Source organism: Gobius niger (genome assembly GCF_951799975.1).
Source record: "Gobius niger genome assembly, chromosome: 13".
NCBI lineage: Eukaryota > Metazoa > Chordata > Actinopteri > Gobiiformes > Gobiidae > Gobius > Gobius niger.
In genome coordinates this window covers 17,895,823-17,915,068 of record NC_136864.1, presented here as the reverse complement: position 1 = coordinate 17,915,068, position 19,246 = coordinate 17,895,823, and the positions used below count along the sequence as shown (strand labels likewise).

General features: G+C 39.4%; 4 long non-coding RNA genes across 4 annotated transcripts; all 4 read right to left on the bottom strand.

Annotated features, from left to right (window-relative positions):
* Positions 1-10,056: 10,056 nt before the first annotated feature.
* LOC306972157 lies at positions 10,057-10,562 on the bottom strand. The gene is made up of 3 exons (XR_013793483.1): positions 10,521-10,562; positions 10,265-10,426; positions 10,057-10,199 (listed from the first exon to the last, which is right to left on the bottom strand). It is a non-coding gene; the product is annotated as an uncharacterized lncRNA (long non-coding RNA).
* A 687-nt stretch (positions 10,563-11,249) lies between these two features.
* Positions 11,250-14,216, bottom strand: LOC306972156. The gene is made up of 3 exons (XR_013793482.1): positions 14,116-14,216; positions 12,504-12,692; positions 11,250-11,375 (listed from the first exon to the last, which is right to left on the bottom strand). It is a non-coding gene; the product is annotated as an uncharacterized lncRNA (long non-coding RNA).
* Positions 14,217-15,959: 1,743 nt separating this feature from the next.
* LOC306972159 lies at positions 15,960-16,408 on the bottom strand. The gene is made up of 3 exons (XR_013793485.1): positions 16,376-16,408; positions 16,120-16,281; positions 15,960-16,054 (listed from the first exon to the last, which is right to left on the bottom strand). It is a non-coding gene; the product is annotated as an uncharacterized lncRNA (long non-coding RNA).
* A 644-nt stretch (positions 16,409-17,052) lies between these two features.
* Positions 17,053-18,885, bottom strand: LOC306972158. The gene is made up of 3 exons (XR_013793484.1): positions 18,725-18,885; positions 17,413-17,601; positions 17,053-17,202 (listed from the first exon to the last, which is right to left on the bottom strand). It is a non-coding gene; the product is annotated as an uncharacterized lncRNA (long non-coding RNA).
* Positions 18,886-19,246: the final 361 nt, after the last annotated feature.

The following is a 19,246-nucleotide window of genomic DNA, read 5'->3' as shown; positions in this document are numbered from 1 at the left end:
GAGTGTGAAGAGAGAGATTTTCCCGGCACGTGGGGCGGACCTAAACAAATTTGCTTCATCCTTCTTAAAATTAAAGTTACTCATAATCAGTAATAAGATTACTTTTAAGTTAATGTAATTAAATAAGTAATTGGATCACTTTTAGAAGCAATCTAATTTACTATTTTTATGGACATATCAGGAAACTAAATACATATCAGTGAAAAAAATAAGCCTGTGTGATCGACCTAAAGCAACACTTTGTAATAGTTCACAATGAACTAATAACGTTCGGCCTTAATTACTTTTTGTAGAGATGATTGACAGTTTGTTTCCTGCAAATTGACCCAGAAATATTCTGCCTAAAACCAACCAAACATACACATAACCATCAGAGGTGGCTAAACATGTTTACTCAAGTAAAGCTCAAATAATCTTACATAATGCTTATACCTTCATTAGACCCAAAGCTCTTTACAGCAAGGAACCAGTCACCCATTCACACTCAGACACTTTATGCGGGTGAAGTGTTTTGAAGGCGAAAAGAACCGCACAGCTTGTATGGTCCCAATAATTGTTTTATTTCTCACACCTCGAAAGTGACGTTCAGACATGAAGCACTTATTGAACTACAAGTACTACAAAAGTATATATATATATATATATATATATATATATATATATATATAATATATACATATATACATATATACACTGTACACAATTATGTACTTTTTTTTTTTCAGAAAATGTTGGATAGGATTAAACTAATGTAATCATTTTCCACACATAGATTTAAAAAAAACACTTAATGTGGTTACTTACATGCTGGTGTGTCCCCCATATGCAATCTAGATAAAAGATAGTTCGTTTATATGGAAACAAAACCTCACCTGTAGCTGTTTATCTTAACTTTTGAATTTATTCATCTCTTGTTTTTCTCCAGTTACAGATGTATTTAAAAACATGGGAGTTTGTAGGATTGTGTTTACTTACATTCAGACAAATACCGCTGATTGTCTCTGCACTCTGCACATGCTGTTCTCCATGTAGAATTAATTATGTTTAGATAAAGTACTTGTAGGTTGGCTGTTATCGTCAGACCCCGAGTTGTTTGGAGAGGCTATGAGACACATCACATTAAAAGATTAACCGAGTGAATACATTTGTCTGCACACACAAGTGTTTGCGAACCTGTCTGTGGACTTTGTTATTGACTTGTTTCTGAAAATGTCTCACCTTCGCAGGGGAGCAGTTCAGACCAAGTTCTAATGTTAAGACAGAGCACTGTTTCGTCACCTTGAAGAGGATAACTGAATCTGCACCTGTACCTCATATACACATGGCTGCGCTCCACAATGTGCCCATTGTCTATCAGAGGCGCCTCTCCACATTGATCAACTGAAAAAGTAGTCACTAGTTTAACACCTGTGCAAAATAAACAGACTATTGACAAATCTGAACCTGTTGTGAAGAGAAGAGAAGAATTTCTTGACCAAAAGACCCAGCCACAAAAAGGATTATTAAAAGGTTTGACATCATCTGTGTTGTTATAACAAGTTTAGTCTTAGAAAACGGCCAGAGATACGATACAAAGCAGAGGTGGGAAAACTATGGTCCAGGTGCACAATCCACCTGGCCCTTCAATCTGACTCACAAATCAAGATCAAGCCCAATATGCATCGCCTAAAATTGACATAAGACAGATAATATCTAATTGCCTTTTAAATTTGTTCAGGCAATTATAAACATACTCACATATTTGAGAATTGCACTTGATTGAAACAACCCAATCCACATCTGGCCTAGCTCTCATGGCAAGTCCCAACCCAATGTGGCCCTGTCATCCAAAGGTTTGCCCACACCTGATCAGACAATAAGACATCATCCTTTGCAGGTGTTTTTCATTGAAATAGCTGAAGGAATTGCTCTCACCATTTCACGTCCCAGTGATCCAAAGTAAAAGTGCCAGCACCGCACCATGTCAACACATTTTGAGCTCTGCGTTTGGTGTTCAACACACTCAGAAGCTACTGATGTGATGCGGTTCAGTGTGGCTTTTATAGGACATGTTATAAAAGGGTTGGAGCAGCTCTACCAAACACTTCTGGGAAGAGGTCACACAGTCACTATCCTCCCTGTTGGACTGACACCACGTCCCGTTATCGCCGTCGCTCTGCTTGCTGGTGGACCTCACAAAACTCAAGAAAACAAGGAATCTCAAACTAGTTCTCATTGCTCTAAATATCACCAAGAAAACTAGATGTACTGGAAAAATAGAAACCTTGTCCATATTAAACTCTAACAGACTTTATTACAGTGGAAAACACATCACCCCCTACAGTTGCTCAGCAGAAACTGAACTCTATAATCCCGCTCTATCTGATCTTGTATTGCTTTGAACTCTTTTGCTTCGCTCAATCTCTAAAGGTGCGTACACAACAAAAGCGTCCACGCCTCCAACTTCCATGTTAACCCTATGTAGAGGTGCTTCAACCATAGACTGTAAAAATATATATAGCATCGGGTCTAGCGGTGATTGGTTTGCCAGCGGAAGTGCGTACTACCACATTCGGTAAATGGTAAATGGTCTCAACTTAAACAGCGCGTTTCCACCTACAGTCGGCACTCAAAGCGCTTTACAGTAGGGCTGCAGCTAACGATTATTTTGGTAATCGATTAATCGACCGATTATTTTTACGATTAATCGATTAATCGCTTGGCTGTGAAAGGTGCATGGAAATTGTAATTTTTTCAATTTTCTTATCACATAAAGCTAAAGTGGCGCCGCTTGAGGACACGTGGATGGAGTACACTTAAAGTAAACGTTTGTAGGAGGCTCTTTGTGCTAATTCTGCTTTGATTGGACGAGACATAGACAGATATTTATGAAATTTACGATGTACAAAACACTGCAGACCCTCACTTTAAAAAACAAAGTAGGTTTTCATCCAAAATACATAATTGTCGTGTCTTTTTTGCTCAATTTTAGTCTGTGTTTACTAGAAAACGATTAATCGATTACTGGAATAGTTGACAACTATTTTAGTAATCGATTAGTTGTCGATTAATCGATTAGTTGTTTCAGCCCTACTTTACAGCAAGGATCCACTCACCCATTCACACTCTCATTCATACAACAATGAACGCAGACACTGAAGGCAAGGAGGGTGAAGAACATACAATAGGCCAGGATGAATGATGTGCGTGAGCAGTTGGTGTGTGTGAATGAATGATGGTGGTCAAAGGGACTGTTGGTGCAGATGTGTGCAGTCGCGTTTCTGTCAGTCTCTTCCGGGGGAAACTGAATCTACAAAGGTATTTTACCACCAAAGAGTGTGGAGTGAATGTAAAGTTGTCTCATGTAAAGCGCTTTGTGACCATGTCTGTGAAAGGTGCTAAATAAAGCTCTTCTTCATCTTTTTCTTCTTCTTCTTCTTCTTCATTGCCTTTACGATCAATCTCTTGTAAAGCAACACTTGAACCAATAATGTTCCACTTTAGCTAGATTTCGTAGAGAGAAGATCCATAAGATCCGGCCCATAATTACCTAAATATTGTGCATGAATCAGGTCAGAGCATCTGTATTTAGGATATTAAAAGGTGAATTGTTCCACAGAAATCCACAAGCTCAGGTGAAAAGGTGCTAAACGTCTGGATCAGAAGATGTCGACACTTTCAAGCACTGGTACCTTGACATTAAACAAACCACTATAAAGTAACTTGTGTGCAATAACTTTTATCTAAAACCATATGCAACAACTTCTGTATCAGCGTCTCTTTATCAACCATCTTTTTCTTCAGATATTTTTTATTGTGGTATAAATGTAGAATATTCAGTTTCCTGTCAGTGACCACATCAGAGGCTTCTTCACTGTGACGGGTTTATCTGGGAATATTCACAGTTGTTCTAGAAACAAATCACATTGCAGAATTAATAAAGTGAAAATATTTTTTGTCACACAAGGATTTAAAAACACTTAATGTGGTCACTTACTACATGGTGTGTCGTCCAAATGCAACCTAGATAAAAGCAATTCAGATGAACAAAGTGATGTTAAAAAACATTGAAAATATGAATAATGAATAAATAAATAACATGAATTAACAATAAATATTTACACTTCTACATACTAGAAATCTACATAAACTTGTTTTTCTCCAGGTTATATTTAAAAACATGGTAGTTTGTAGGATTGTGTTTACTTACATTCAGACAAAAACAGCTGATTGTCTCTGCACTCTGCACGTGCTTTTCTCCAACTAGAATTAAAACAGTCCAACTGTGTTTTAGATCCAGATTTTATATAAACATCACCTCTGTTTTGAAGCTGATGATGTGCAGAAGTGTCCAGCTTGCAGAAGTCGGCTGCACACAAACGACATTTCAGTTTTAAGTTCTTTTGAATTGATTTTCTTATAAACTATCAGTACCTTCACATGTGGGCGCTGGCGTCCATTTACCATTAGCACATCTCACTACGCGGTTCCCTTTTAGTTTGTACCAAAGTGCACACTTATAACTCACGGACATCATGTCTTCAGCAAAAAAAACGACTCCATCCTGAACTATTGGAGGGGAGCCACATTTGTCGACTGGAGGAGAAACGACACAATATCTGATTATAAGTAATGGTTATAAAAGGGTTATGCAGGAGAGAGTAGGAGACTGTGTGTTTTTGGATAAATACCTGTCGTGTACAAAGGTTTATAGGGGTCATCTGGAGAGGCTGAAAGGAAGAATCCAAAAAGTTTATTTTAGCACAAAACTTGAACATTAAAATGTGAAGATAAGAACTGTGGTTCATGAAATTAGCATAAAAACAGGAGTAGAGTCTTGTAAAAGAGACAGAATATCAACAACACCTGTGGTCACCGGTGGGTCACGCCCCTGTTTTTGTCCTGCAGGGTCACATTATTTATAGTTACTTAATGTCAGAGCAAAGAACTTATATGTTCACTTACTGCATGATGGAGGTAAAAGCCACTGCCCTAAACTGCAGTAGGTCCTGTTGCTGTTTGTCTCCATTTCAAAGTTACTCTTACACACATACTCCGCATATGCATCCTCTGGAAACATGTCTTCATAACCATGGTTAATTATTACAGCGTTTGGGATCTGTGGCGGGGGCCCACACCAACTGCTCCCTGTAAAAGTAGATGTTTTTCATTGATCATAGTTTTGTGTGATATCCCAGCACTAATGTACAGAACTGTTTCAATTTTGTAAATTTGCACAAGGCCCAACATTCAGGTCGTCCGAAGCTAAATGTTTTCCCCTTTCCCCTCCCAAAAGTGGTTCCACAATTTATGACTGATAATAAACTTAATCCCGCGCTGGAAACGGCTTTATTTCTGTGTCGAAGTCTTACTTTCACAGACGGGTAATTCTTCCCATTGTCCATTTCTACAAATTGGTCTGGCACGTGTTCCCTGGAGTTCGTATCCAGTGTTACATCTCACCCAGAATCTTTCATGGTTATTCATATACTGAAATGCGGTGTAGTTGGCATTGGGGATTTTCGGGTCAAGGCAGGCAGTGTCCGCTGTAGAATGGTTAACAAAAACAGTATTAAATGAATGCTCTCAATTGTTGGATACAGTTTCTCTTTGTAAATAATTGTCAATGAAAATCACAGCACAAGAGTAAGAACATTTACAAACAAATCACACCATACGATACGATACAATTTACTTTATTAGTATTATCAGTTTATCAGCTGCACTTATAACTCATACACAAAAACAACAGATCAAAAACAAGAACAAATTCAATAAACATGGCAGTGCGGAGATTACTGTAAAGCTATCATTGCCATTTAGCCCCTCCCACCCAAGGATTTGTCATGCAGCCTATCACTCTGGACAAAAAAGATTTCCTGAGTCTATCTTTGAGCAGCAGAGCGAGAGCAGCCTCTCACTGAAGGAGCTCCTCATGCAGGGGGTGATCACTGTTGTCCATCACAGAGAGCAGCTTCTCCAGAGTTCTCCTCTCATATTGAGACACTATGGGGGGCTAACTTCACACAGGTGAACAATGCCACTGGGAGAGCAGAGGTTTGTTTGATTGACACAGTATTTTCACAGCACAACTTTGGCTCAATTGCATAAACTCAAATGGCCATACCGCCTTTGTTCTGCCCAATCCCGTCAGACCGTGGAAGCTAAGCAGGCAAGGGCCTGGTCGATGCTTGGATGGGAGACTGTTTGGGAACACCATGAAGCCTAACGAATGTAGTGAGTGAGTGAGTGGTTAGTGGTGGCCGGAGGGGCCGATGGCGCAGACTGATTGCCTCGTTTCCATCAGTCGACCCCAGGGCAGCTGTCGCTACAGTAGCTACCGAGTATGAACGAATAGTGCAATGTAAAGCGTCTTTGAGTGTCCAGAAAAGCGCTATATAAAACCATTGCATTATTATTTTTATTATTATTATTATTATTATTATTATTATTATTATTATTATTATTATTATTATTATTATTATTATTATTATTATTATTATTATTATTATTATTATTATTATTATTATATGAGTTTATTGTTTATAGTGACTTTTAAGTAAAATGTTCAAAAGGGACTGGCCTTCAGCGTTTCATGCTCTTTCATGGCTTTGTATAGAAAATGCATTTTATTGTTAGTTTGTTTTTATGAAGCATGTGCTGACACTTACCTATACACTCCGGTATCGAAGACCAGCTTCCATGTTGACATGTAACTGTGGCCCACCAAGTGCCGTCTACTGTCTTAAAGTTCTCGTCACAGCTGTAATACAGCTCAGTGTCGTGAGAGAGAGTGTCTCGTTCAGGTACAAAGAAACCATTCTCGATGACTGGAGGGGAACAGTTTGGATTTCTTGCAGCTGTAACAGAGACAGAATGAAGGATCAAACTTTTAATGCACACATTTGCTTACTGTGCTGTTTGTTACAGAACTTTATTTACTGTTTTGAAAACCCCTGCCAAGGCAAACATGCAATACTTCTGTTCTTTAAAGATTAGTTTAGTTCATTGGTTTATAGGGACAGTGCTTGTTAATGAACACGCCACACTGGATTGTAGCCATGGGCTAATTTCCATCTGTCGTCCCCCATGCAAACTCTCAAACACACTCTCATTCATCCAGGCCTATTGTACATGTTTTTCGTGGTAGAGGAAACTGGAGTACCCGGAGAAAACCTACGTAGACACGGGGAGAACATGCAAACTCCACACAGAAAGACCCCGTCCAGGTGGGAATCAAACCCGGACCTTCTAGCTGTGAAGCACGAGGGCAAACCGCTGCACTACCGTTCCAAAAGGAGACTAGGAAAATAAAATATTTGCAATTTAGTAATTAATAAAAATTGCAATACGATATTTACTAGTGGAGCGCTGTGAGAGTTTTGTTTATTGACTTCAGCGCTGAGGGAAGCTGGTGGTTACAGGGGTGGATGGACATTTTGCTGCCTGGACCATCAATGACCCACAGTACATGTGGCTGCACAGCTGTGAGTCAGAGGTGGTCATCAATCAATCAATCAATCAATCAACCTTTATTTGTATAGCGCTTTACAACAGCACCCGCTGAACCAAAGTGCTTTCCATAAGTGCAATATAATAAAACAATTTTAGCATAAAATATGATTATTAATGATTGATTGATTGATTGATACTGTATTTGAAAATACCTGCAACCAGAGAACTTTATCAATCACAATCACCGCCACTATGACTGCTAAAGATCTATAATATATTTCTGTACACCGCCAACTTTGATATTTATTTTTGCTTTTTGAACACAAGATACCTTCATCCTATTTGCACCCCTTGTGTGTTCTCGAGCAGGACTGTGTCATCTGTAGCCTGTGTTGAACATCAATATACATAAAGCTATGAATGTGTCAAACTCATCCTGTGTTGTAGTGAGATGTTTGAAATGAGAAATGAGAGTTTGGGAACCCAAAATTATTTCAAGATATGAAAAAAAAAAAAAAGTAGTGTATTCAATATAATTCTTCATTGAAAACATCATAGATCTGTAAATTGAGGTCAAATAACAACAATGTAAATACATATTACGTGACCATATGTTAAATGTGTTTTAGCATGATATTATCCATATGGCTAATTTGTTTTCAAAGTGGAGTTCCCGGCTCGTTCCCATGGTAATTTTGGGGGTCCCAGCCTGAAAAGTTTGGGAACCCTCAGTCTAAATCACAGTCATAGTTCGATCAGTCTGTATTAGTTTTACTGAGACTATTTGTTAAGTAAAAAGTATAATTGTTGGTTAATTCAAATCTTACCATTTACAACTGCAGAGAGACCAAGAACCACAGTCCACAATTCAAGCAACCTCAGACCCATTTTTTCCCGACTGCTTTGACACAACACAATGATAAAGATGGTCGTACTTGATGTTGGACTGTGTTAATCGTTAACTGGAGCATTGGCCCAAAAAGCATGGATTGTGGGAACTGAGTCCACATTTCCAAATCATTTCCCGAACTATCCTGTTTACAGATGAGCATTTTCAAATAACAATCACCCATCCAAAGGCCAATGGTTATAGAGGTGGACAGCGGGTTCAGCACCACCGTTACAAACAGAAGAGGAGCATCTCCTGTCATACAGATTGTACTGGACCAGACGGGAGCAGGGTGTGCAAATCTGATGACTCCGTGCCTCAAATGGGGCTGGGTGCACCATGAAGACCAAAGTATTGTAGTAGTAAAATGAGGTCAATTTTCGTTACAGTAAATTATAAGTCCTCCTGCCTCATAATTAGGGTCTCGGAGTGTTACGGCCATTTCAACCTGGATAGACTCAAACAGACATAAGCAGCGATTAGGAAGGTTTATTGACATGTATATTAGTTTTGGCCATCAGACCCTGGCGGTTTCGATGCATGAAAGTCAGTATGGATGAACAGCTTGTAGTTGGGGATGTCTTCCCTCGGAGCCTGGACACTGGTGGTGGTTTGGAAGACCCGTGAACATGCAGCAGGTCGAAGAGGCGGCGACGGGGTGGAGGCGGGTCGCAGCGCAGCTCTTACGCTGATGGCTGAGGTAGAGGTGTGGCCCTCTCGGAAGCGGTCATTTGCCGGAGTTAGGTGATGCTGAAGGTTGAATTAACGCCTAGGCTTCATTTATGACCTCATGTTGGTTTATGATTATGCTGCACCACTAAAGGATTTGGTCTGGGTGTGTTGGGGTGGAGCCTTGTACCTCTTTGCCAGGTGGGCGAGGTGTTTGGCTAATTGTGTGTGGAGGCTGTTCAGGGTTAAAGGCCAAACAGTTTTTTGACCACGTGGGAAGACAACATTGACTGTGGAATTGTGAAATCTTCATCATTATTAAATCACCCATAACTCCACCTGTAGGTCTGGACATTGATTTATCCACTTTCATCCTGGACACATGAGTCAAGCTTAAGCCATGCTCTGACAGCTAAAGTCACAAGCTGTGGATTTGAACTGCCACTACACCTCTGTTTACTATTAGTTGTTTTCCTGACTATTTGCACCGCCTGAGCTGATGAAACAAGTGCATTTTGTGATCAATAAAGGTTCATCTCATCCAACAAATGCAGCGCTTGGACCAGAAAGTGCTTTGTAAATTCGGTCTGAAGGTTTTTATCGCAGAAATAAGACAACAATCTAAGTTGAGATACTCTTTATTGTGGTATACATTTCCATTAACTGTAGAATATTCAGTTTCCTGTCAGTGACCACATCAGAGGCTTCTTCACTGTGACGGGTTTATCCGGGAATAGTTGCAGTTGTTCTAGAAACAGATCACATTGCAGAATTAATAAAGTGTAATTATTTTTTGTCACACATAGATTAAAAAACTCTTAATGTGGTCACTTACTGTCTTGAGTGTCAACCACAAGCAACCTAGATAAAAGCAATTCAGATGAACAAAGTGATGTTAAAAAACATTGAAAATATGAATAATGAATAAATAAATAACATGAATTAACAATAAATATTTACACTTCTACATACTAGAAGTCTATATACACTTGTTTTTCTCCAGGTTATATTTAAAAACATGGGAGTTTGTAGGATTGTGTTTACTTACATTCAGACAAAAGCAGCTGATCGTCTCTGCACTCTGCACGTGCTTTTCTCAATCTAGAATTAAAACAGTCCAACTGTGTTTTAGATCCAGATTTTATATAAACATCACCTCTGTTTTGAAGCTGATGATGTGCAGAAGTGTCCAGCTTGCAGAAGTCGGCTGCACACAAACGACATTTCAGTTTTAAGTTCTTTTGAATTGATTTTCTAATAAACTATCAGTACCTTCACATGTGGGCGCTGGCGTCCATTTACCATTAGCACATCTCACTACGCGGTTCCCTTTTAGTTTGTACCAAAGCACACACTTATAACTCACGGACATCATGTTTTCAGCCAAAAAAACGACTCCATCCTGGACTGTTGGAGGGGAGCCACATTTGTCGACTGGAGGAGAAACGACACAATATCTGATTATAAGTAATGGTTATAAAGGGTTATGCAGGAGAGAGTAGGAGACTGTGTGTGTTTGGATAAATACTTGTCGTGTACAAAGGTTTATAGGGGTCATCTGGAGAGGCTGAAAGGCAGAATCCAAAAAGTTTATTTTAGCACAAAACTTGAACATTAAAATGTGAAGATAAGAACTGTGGTTCATGAAATTAGCATAAAAACAGGAGTAAAGTCTTGTAAAAGAGACAGAATATCAACAACACCTGTGGTCACCGGTGGGTCACGCCCCTGTTTTTGTCCTGCAGGGTCACATTATTTATAGTTACTTAATGTCAGAGCAAAGAACTTATATGTTCACTTACTGCATGATGGAGGTAAAAGCCACTGCCCTAAACTGCAGTAGCTCCTGTTGTTGTCTGTCTCCATTTCAAAGTTACTCTTACACACATACTCCGCATATGCATCCTCTGGAAACATGTCTTCATAACCATGGTTAATTATTACAGCGTTTGGGATCTGTGGCGGGGGCCCACACCAACTGTTCCCTGTAAAAGTAGATGTTTTTCATTGATCATAGTTTTGTGTGATATCCCAGCACTAATGTACAGAACTGTTTCAATTTTGTAAATTTGCACAAGGCCCAACATTCAGGTCGTCTGAAGCTAAATGTTTTCCCCTTTCCCCTCCCAAAAGTGGTTACACAATTTATGACTGATAATAAACTGAATCCCGCGCTGGAAACGGCTTTATTTCTGTGTCAAAGTCTTACTTTCACAGACGGGTAATTCTTCCCATTGTCCATTTCTACAAATTGGTCTGGCATTCTTTCCCTGGAATTCGTATCCAGTGTTACATCTCACCCAGAATCTTTCATGGTTATTCACATACTGAAATGCGGTGTAGTTGGCATTGGGGATTTTTGGGTCAAGGCAGGCAGTGTCCGCTGTAGAATGTTAACAAAAACAGTATTAAATGGATGCCCTCAGTTGTTGGATACAGTTTCTCTTTGTAAATAATTGTCAATGAAAATCACAGCACAAGAGTAAGAACATTTACAAACAAATCACACCATACGATACGATACAATTTACTTTATTAGTATTATCAGTTTATCAGCTGCACTTATAACTCATACACAAAAACAACAGATCAAAAACAAGAACAAATTCAATAAACATGGCAGTGCGGAGATTACTGTAAAGCTATCATTGCCATTTAGCCCCTCCCACCCAAGGATTTGTCATACAGCCTAATCACTCTGGACAAAAAAGATTTCCTGAGTCTATCTTTGAGCAGCAGAGCGAGAGCAGCCTCTCACTGAAGGAGCTCCTCATGCAGGGGGTGATCACTGTTGTCCATCACAGAGAGCAGCTTCTCCAGAGTTCTCCTCTCATATTGAGACACTATGGGGGGCTAACTTCACACAGGTGAACAATGCCACTGGGAGAGCAGAGGTTTGTTTGATTGACACAGTATTTTCACAGCACAACTTTGGCTCAATTGCATAAACTCAAATGGCCATACCGCCTTTGTTCTGCCCAATCCCGTCAGACCGTGGAAGCTAAGCAGGCAAGGGCCTGGTCGATGCTTGGATGGGAGACTGTTTGGGAACACCATGAAGCCTAACGAATGTAGTGAGTGAGTGAGTGGTTAGTGGTGGTCGGAGGGGCCGATGGCGCAGACTGATTGCCTCGTTTCCATCAGTCGACCCCAGGGCAGCTGTCACTACAGTAGTAGCTACCGAGTATGAACGAATAGTGCAATGTAAAGCGTCTTTGAGTGTCCAGAAAAGCGCTATATAAAACCATTGCATTATTATTTTTATTATTATTATTATTATTATTATTATTATTATTATTATTATTATTATTATTATTATTATTATTATTATTATTATTATTATTATTATTATTATTATTATTATTATTATATGAGTTTATTGTTTATAGTGACTTTTAAGTAAAATGTTCAAAAGGGACTGGCCTTCAGCGTTTCATGCTCTTTCATGGCTTTGTATAGAAAATGCATTTTATTGTTAGTTTGTTTTTATGAAGCATGTGCTGACACTTACCTATACACTCCGGTATCGAAGACCAGCTTCCATGTTGACATGTAACTGCGGCCCACCAAGTGCCGTCTACTGTCTTAAAGTTCTCGTCACAGCTGTAATACAGCTCAGTGTCGTGAGAGAGAGTGTCTCGTTCAGGTACAAAGAAACCATTCTCGATGACTGGAGGGGAACAGTTTGGATTTCTTGCAGCTGTAACAGAGACAGAATGAAGGATCAAACTTTTAATGCACACATTTGCTTACTGTGCTGTTTGTTACAGAACTTTATTTACTGTTTTGAAAACCCCTGCCAAGGCAAACATGCAATACTTCTATTCTTTAAAGATTAGTTTAGTTCATTGGTTTATAGGGACAGTGCTTGTTAATGAACACGCCACACTGGATTGTAGCCATGGGCTAATTTCCATCTGTCGTCCCCCATGCAAACTCTCAAACACACTCTCATTCATCCAGGCCTATTGTACATGTTTTTCGTGGTAGAGGAAACTGGAGTACCCGGAGAAAACCTACGTAGACACGGGGAGAACATGCAAACTCCACACAGAAAGACCCCGTCCAGGTGGGAATCAAACCCGGACCTTCTAGCTGTGAAGCACGAGGGCAAACCGCTGCACTACCGTTCCAAAAGGAGACTAGGAAAATAAAATATTTGCAATTTAGTAATTAATAAAAATTGCAATACGATATTTACTAGTGGAGCGCTGTGAGAGTTTTGTTTATTGACTTCAGCGCTGAGGGAAGCTGGTGGTTACAGGGGTGGATGGACATTTTGCTGCCTGGACCATCAATGACCCACAGTACATGTGGCTGCACAGCTGTGAGTCAGAGGTGGTCATCAATCAATCAATCAATCAATCAACCTTTATTTGTATAGCGCTTTACAACAGCACCCGCTGAACCAAAGTGCTTTCCATAAGTGCAATATAATAAAACAATTTTAGCATAAAATATGATTATTAATGATTGATTGATTGATTGATACTGTATTTGAAAATACCTGCAACCAGAGAACTTTATCAATCACAATCACCGCCACTATGACTGCTAAAGATCTATAATATATTTCTGTACACCGCCAACTTTGATATTTATTTTTGCTTTATGAACACAAGATACCTTCATCCTATTTGCACCCCTTGTGTGTTCTCGAGCAGGACTGTGTCATCTGTAGCCTGTGTTGAACATCAATATACATAAAGCTATGAATGTGTCAAACTCATCCTGTGTTGTAGTGAGATGTTTGAAATGAGAAATGAGAGTTTGGGAACCCAAAATTATTTCAAGATATGAAAAAAAAAAAAAGAGTAGTGTATTCAATATAATTCTTCATTGAAAACATCATAGATCTGTAAATTGAGGTCAAATAACAACAATGTAAATACATATTACGTGACCATATGTTAAATGTGTTTTAGCATGATATTATCCATATGGCTAATTTGTTTTCAAAGTGGAGTTCCCGGCTCGTTCCCATGGTAATTTTGGGGGTCCCAGCCTGAAAAGTTTGGGAACCCTCAGTCTAAATCACAGTCATAGTTCGATCAGTCTGTATTAGTTTTACTGAGACTATTTGTTAAGTAAAAAGTATAATTGTTGGTTAATTCAAATCTTACCATTTACAACTGCAGAGAGACCAAGAACCACAGTCCACAATTCAAGCAACCTCAGACCCATTTTTTCCCGACTGCTTTGACACAACACAATGATAAAGATGGTCGTACTTGATGTTGGACTGTGTTAATCGTTAACAGAAGCATTGGCCCAAAAAGGCATGGATTGTGGGAACTGAGTCCACATTTCCAAATCATTTCCCGAACTATCCTGTTTACAGATGAACATTTTCAAATAACAATCACCCATCCAAAGGCCAATGGTTATAGAGGTGGACAGCGGGTTCAGCACCACCGTTACAAACAGAAGAGGAGCATCTCCTGTCATACAGATTGTACTGGACCAGACAGGAGCAGGGTGTGCAAATCTGATGACTCCGTGCCTCAAATGGGGCTGGGTGCACCATGAAGACCAAAGTATTGTAGTAGTAAAATGAGGTCAATTTTCGTTACAGTAAATTATAAGTCCTCGCGCCTCATAATTAGGGTCTCGGAGTGTTACGGCCATTTCAACCTGGATAGACTCAAACAGACAAAAGCAGCGATTAGGAAGATTTATTGACATGTATATTAGTTTTGGCCATCAGACCCTGGCGGTTTCGATGCATGAAAGTCAGTATGGATGAACAGCTTGTAGTTGGGGATGTCTTCCCTCGGAGCCTGGACACTGGTGGTGGTTTGGAAGACCCGTGAACATGCAGCAGGTCGAAGAGGCGGCGACGGGGTGGAGGCGGGTCGCAGCGCAGCTCTTACGCTGATGGCTGAGGTGGAGGTGTGGCCCTCTCGGAAGCGGTCATTTGCCGGAGTTAGGTGATGCTGAAGGTTGAATTAACGCCTAGGCTTCATTTATGACCTCATGTTGGTTTATGATTATGCTGCACCACTAAAGGATTTGGTCTGGGTGTGTTGGGGTGGAGCCTTGTACCTCTTTGCCAGGTGGGCGAGGTGTTTGGCTAATTGTGTGTGGAGGCTGTTCAGGGTTAAAGGCCAAACAGTTTTTTGACCACGTGTGAAGACAACATTGACTGTGGAATTGTGAAATCTTCATCATTATTAAATCACCCATAACTCCACCTGTAGGTCTGGACATTGATTTATCCACTTTCATCCTGGACACATGAGTCAAGCTTAAGCCATGCTCTGACAGCTAAAGTCACAAGCTGTGGATTTGAACTGCCACTACACCTCTGTTTACTATTAGTTGTTTTCCTGACTATTTGCACCGCCTGAGCTGATGAAACAAGTGCATTTTGTGATCAATAAAGGTTCATCTCATCCAACAAATGCAGCGCTTGGACCAGAAAGTGTTTTGTAACTTAGGTCTGAAGGTTTTTATCCCAGAAATAAGACAACAATCTAAGTTGAGATACTCTTTATTGTGGTATACATTTCCATTAACTGTAGAATATTCAGTTTCCTGTCAGTGACCACATCAGAGGCTTCTTCACTGTGACAGGTTTATCCGGGAATAGTCACAGAGGTCCTAGAAACAAATCACATTGCAGAATTAATAAAGTGTAATTATTTTTTGTCACACATAGATTAAAAAACTCTTAATGTGGTCACTTACTGTCTTGTGTGTCACCCACAAGCAACCTAGATAAAAGCAATTCAGATGAACAAAGTGATGTTAAAAAACATTGAAAATATGAATAATGAATAAATAAATAACATGAATTAACAATAAATATTTACACTTCTACATACTAGAAGTCTATATACACTTGTTTTTCTCCAGGTTATATTTAAAAACATGGGAGTTTGTAGGATTGTGTTTACTTACATTCAGACAAAAACAGCTGATCGTCTCTGCACTCTGCACGTGCTTTTCTCCATCTAGAATCAGGACAGTCCAACTGTGTTTTAGATCCAGATTTTATAGAAACAAAACCTCTGTTTTGAAGCTGATGATGTGCAGAAGTGTCCAGCTTGCAGAAGTCGGCTGCACACAAACGACATTTCAGTTTTAAGTTCTTTTGAATTTATTTTCTTATAAACTATCAGTACCTTTACATGTGGGCGCTGGAGTCCAGTTACCATTAGCACATCTCACTATGCGGTTCCCTTTTAGTTTGTACCAAAGTGCACACTTATAACTCACGGACATCCTGTTTTCAGCAACATAAAAATCTCCATCCTGGACTATTGGAGGGGAGCCACATTTGTCGACTGGAGGAGAAACGACACAATATCTGATTATAAGTAATGGTTATAAAGGGTTATGCAGGAGAGAGTAGGAGACTGTGTGTGTTTGGATAAATACTTGTCGTGTACAAAGGTTTATAGGGGTCATCTGGAGAGGCTGAAAGGAAGAATCCAAAAAGTTTATTTTAGCACAAAACTTGAACATTAAAATGTGAAGATAAGAACTGTGGTTCATGAAATTAGCATAAAAAAATTAGAATAATCTCATAAAAGTTAAGAGGAAGAATATCAACAACACCTGTGGTCACCGGTGGGTCACGCCCCTGTTTTTGTCCTGCAGGGTCACATTATTTATAGTTACTTAATGTCAGAGCAAAGAACCTATATGTTCACTTACTGCATGATGGAGGTGTAAGCCACTGCCCTAAACTGCAGTAGGTCCTGTTGCTGTTTGTCTCCATTTCAAAGTTACTCTTACACACATACTCCGCATATGCATCCTCTGGAAACATGTCTTCATAACCATGGTTAATTATTACAGCGTTTGGGATCTGTGGCGGGGGCCCACACCAACTGTTCCCTGTAAAAGTAGACGATTTTCATTGATCATAGTTTTGTAAATTTTGTAAATGTGCACAAGGCCCAACATTCAGGTCGTCCGAAGCTAAATGTTTTCCCCTTTCCCCTCCCAAAAGTGGTTACACAATTTATGACTGATAATAAACTGAATCCCGCGCTGGAAACGGCTTTATTTCTGTGTCGAAGTCTTACTTTCACAGACGGGTAATTCTTCCCATTGTCCATTTCTACAAATTGGTCTGGCATTCTTTCCCCGGTATTCGTATCCAGTGTTACATCTCACCCAGAATCTTTCATGGTTATTCACATACTGAAATGCGGTGTAGTTGGCATTGGGGATTTTTGGGTCAAGGCAGGCAGTGTCCGCTGTAGAATGGTTAACAAAAACAGTATTAAATGGATGCCCTCAATTGTTGGATGCAGTTTTTCTATGTAAATAACTGTCAATAAAAAACACAGGACAAGAGTAAGAAAATTGAAGAACAGAAGTCACTTCTGGGACTGTAATTGTAACAGTCAGTTACAAAATGCATTTTATTGTTAGTTTATTTCAACAAAGCATGTGCTGACACTTACCTATACACTTCGGTATCGAAGACCAGCTTCCATGTTGACATGTAACTGCGGCCCACCAAGTGCCCTTTACTGTCTTAAAGTTCTCGTCACAGCTGTAATACAGCTCAGTGTCGTGAGAGAGAGTGTCTCGTTCACGTTTAAAGAAACCATTCTCAATGACTGGAGGGGAACAGTTTTGATTTTTTGCAGCTATAACAGAGAGAGAATGAATGGTCAAACTTTTAATTCACACATTTGCTTACTGTGCTGTTTGTTACAGAACTTTATTTACTGTTTTGAAAACCCCAGCCAAGGTACACATCCCTTACTTCTATTCTTTTTTTTTTTTTCATGAGTAGGAAACCAAAATATTTGCAATTATGATAAAGATGGTAATACGATATGTACTAGTGGAGTGTTGTGAGAGTTTTGTTTATTGACTTCAGCGCTGAGGGAAGCTGGTGGTTACAGGGGTGGATGGACATTTTGCTGCCTGGACCATCAATGACCCACAGTACATGTGGCTGCACAGCTGTGAGTCAGAGGTGGTCATCTGCAGCACTGAGCTCCCCCAGGGCACCTTCCTCTCACCATTTGTCTTCACCATCTACATGTCGGACTTCACAGACTACTCGGACATCTGTCATCTGCAGAAGTAGCTGCTTCCCAGTGCCGTATAATTCTACTGTATAGTTATTGATACTGTATTTGAAAATAACTGCAACCAGAGAACTTTATCAATCACAATCACCGCCACTATGACTGCTAAAGATCTATAATATATTTCTGTACACGGCCAACTTTGATATTTATTTTTGCTTTATGAACACAAGATACCTTCATCCTATTTGCACCCCTTGTGTGTTCTCGAGCACGACTGTGTCATCTGTAGCCTGTGTTGAACATCAATATACATAAACTTATGAATGTGTCAAACTCATCCTGTGTTGTAGTGAGATGTTTGAAATGAGAAATGAGAGTTTGGGAACCCAAAATTATTTCAAGATATGAAATTTAAAAAAATGTAGTGTATTCAATATAATTCTTCATTGAAAACATCATAGATCTGTAAATTGAGGTCAAATAACAACAATGTAAATACATATTACGTGACCATATGTTAAATGTGTTTTAGCATGATATTATCCATATTGCTAATTTGTTTTCAAAGTGGAGTTCCCGGCTCGTTCCCATGGTAATTTTGGGGGTCCCAGCCTGAAAAGTTTGGGAACCCTTAGTCTAAATCACAGTCATAGTTCGATCAGTCTGTATTAGTTTTACTGAGACTATTTGTTAAATAAAAAGTACAATTGTTGGTTAATTCAAATCTTACCATTTACAACTGCAGAGAGACCAAGAACCACAGTCCACAATTCAAGCAACCTCAGACCCATTTTGTCCCGACTGCAGTGACACAACACAATGATAAAGATGGTCGTACTTGATGTTGGACTGTGTTAATCGTTAACTGGAGCATTGGCCCAAAAAGCATGGATTGTGGGAACAGAGTCCACATTTCCAAATCATTTCCCGAACTATCCTGTTTACAGATGAACATTTTGAAATAACAATCACCCATCCAAAGGCCGATATACAGGTGGACACTCTGATTACATTCAGCTTGTAAGTCAGGGCAGTAAATTGTAGAGAAGGGAACATTATTTGTACAGTGCTTTTTGCAAAATAAAAAACAAAAAAACAAAGAGCATCAAGTAGGACAGTTGACAAAATGAAGTTGTCACTTTTGGATTCATTAAAGAAAAGAGAAAACAAATTTCAAAGAAAATGGTAAAAGAGTTTCTCAACGTAATGTTCTATGTAAACTAGGCCTGATCTGTGTTCCTGTGAGACTTGA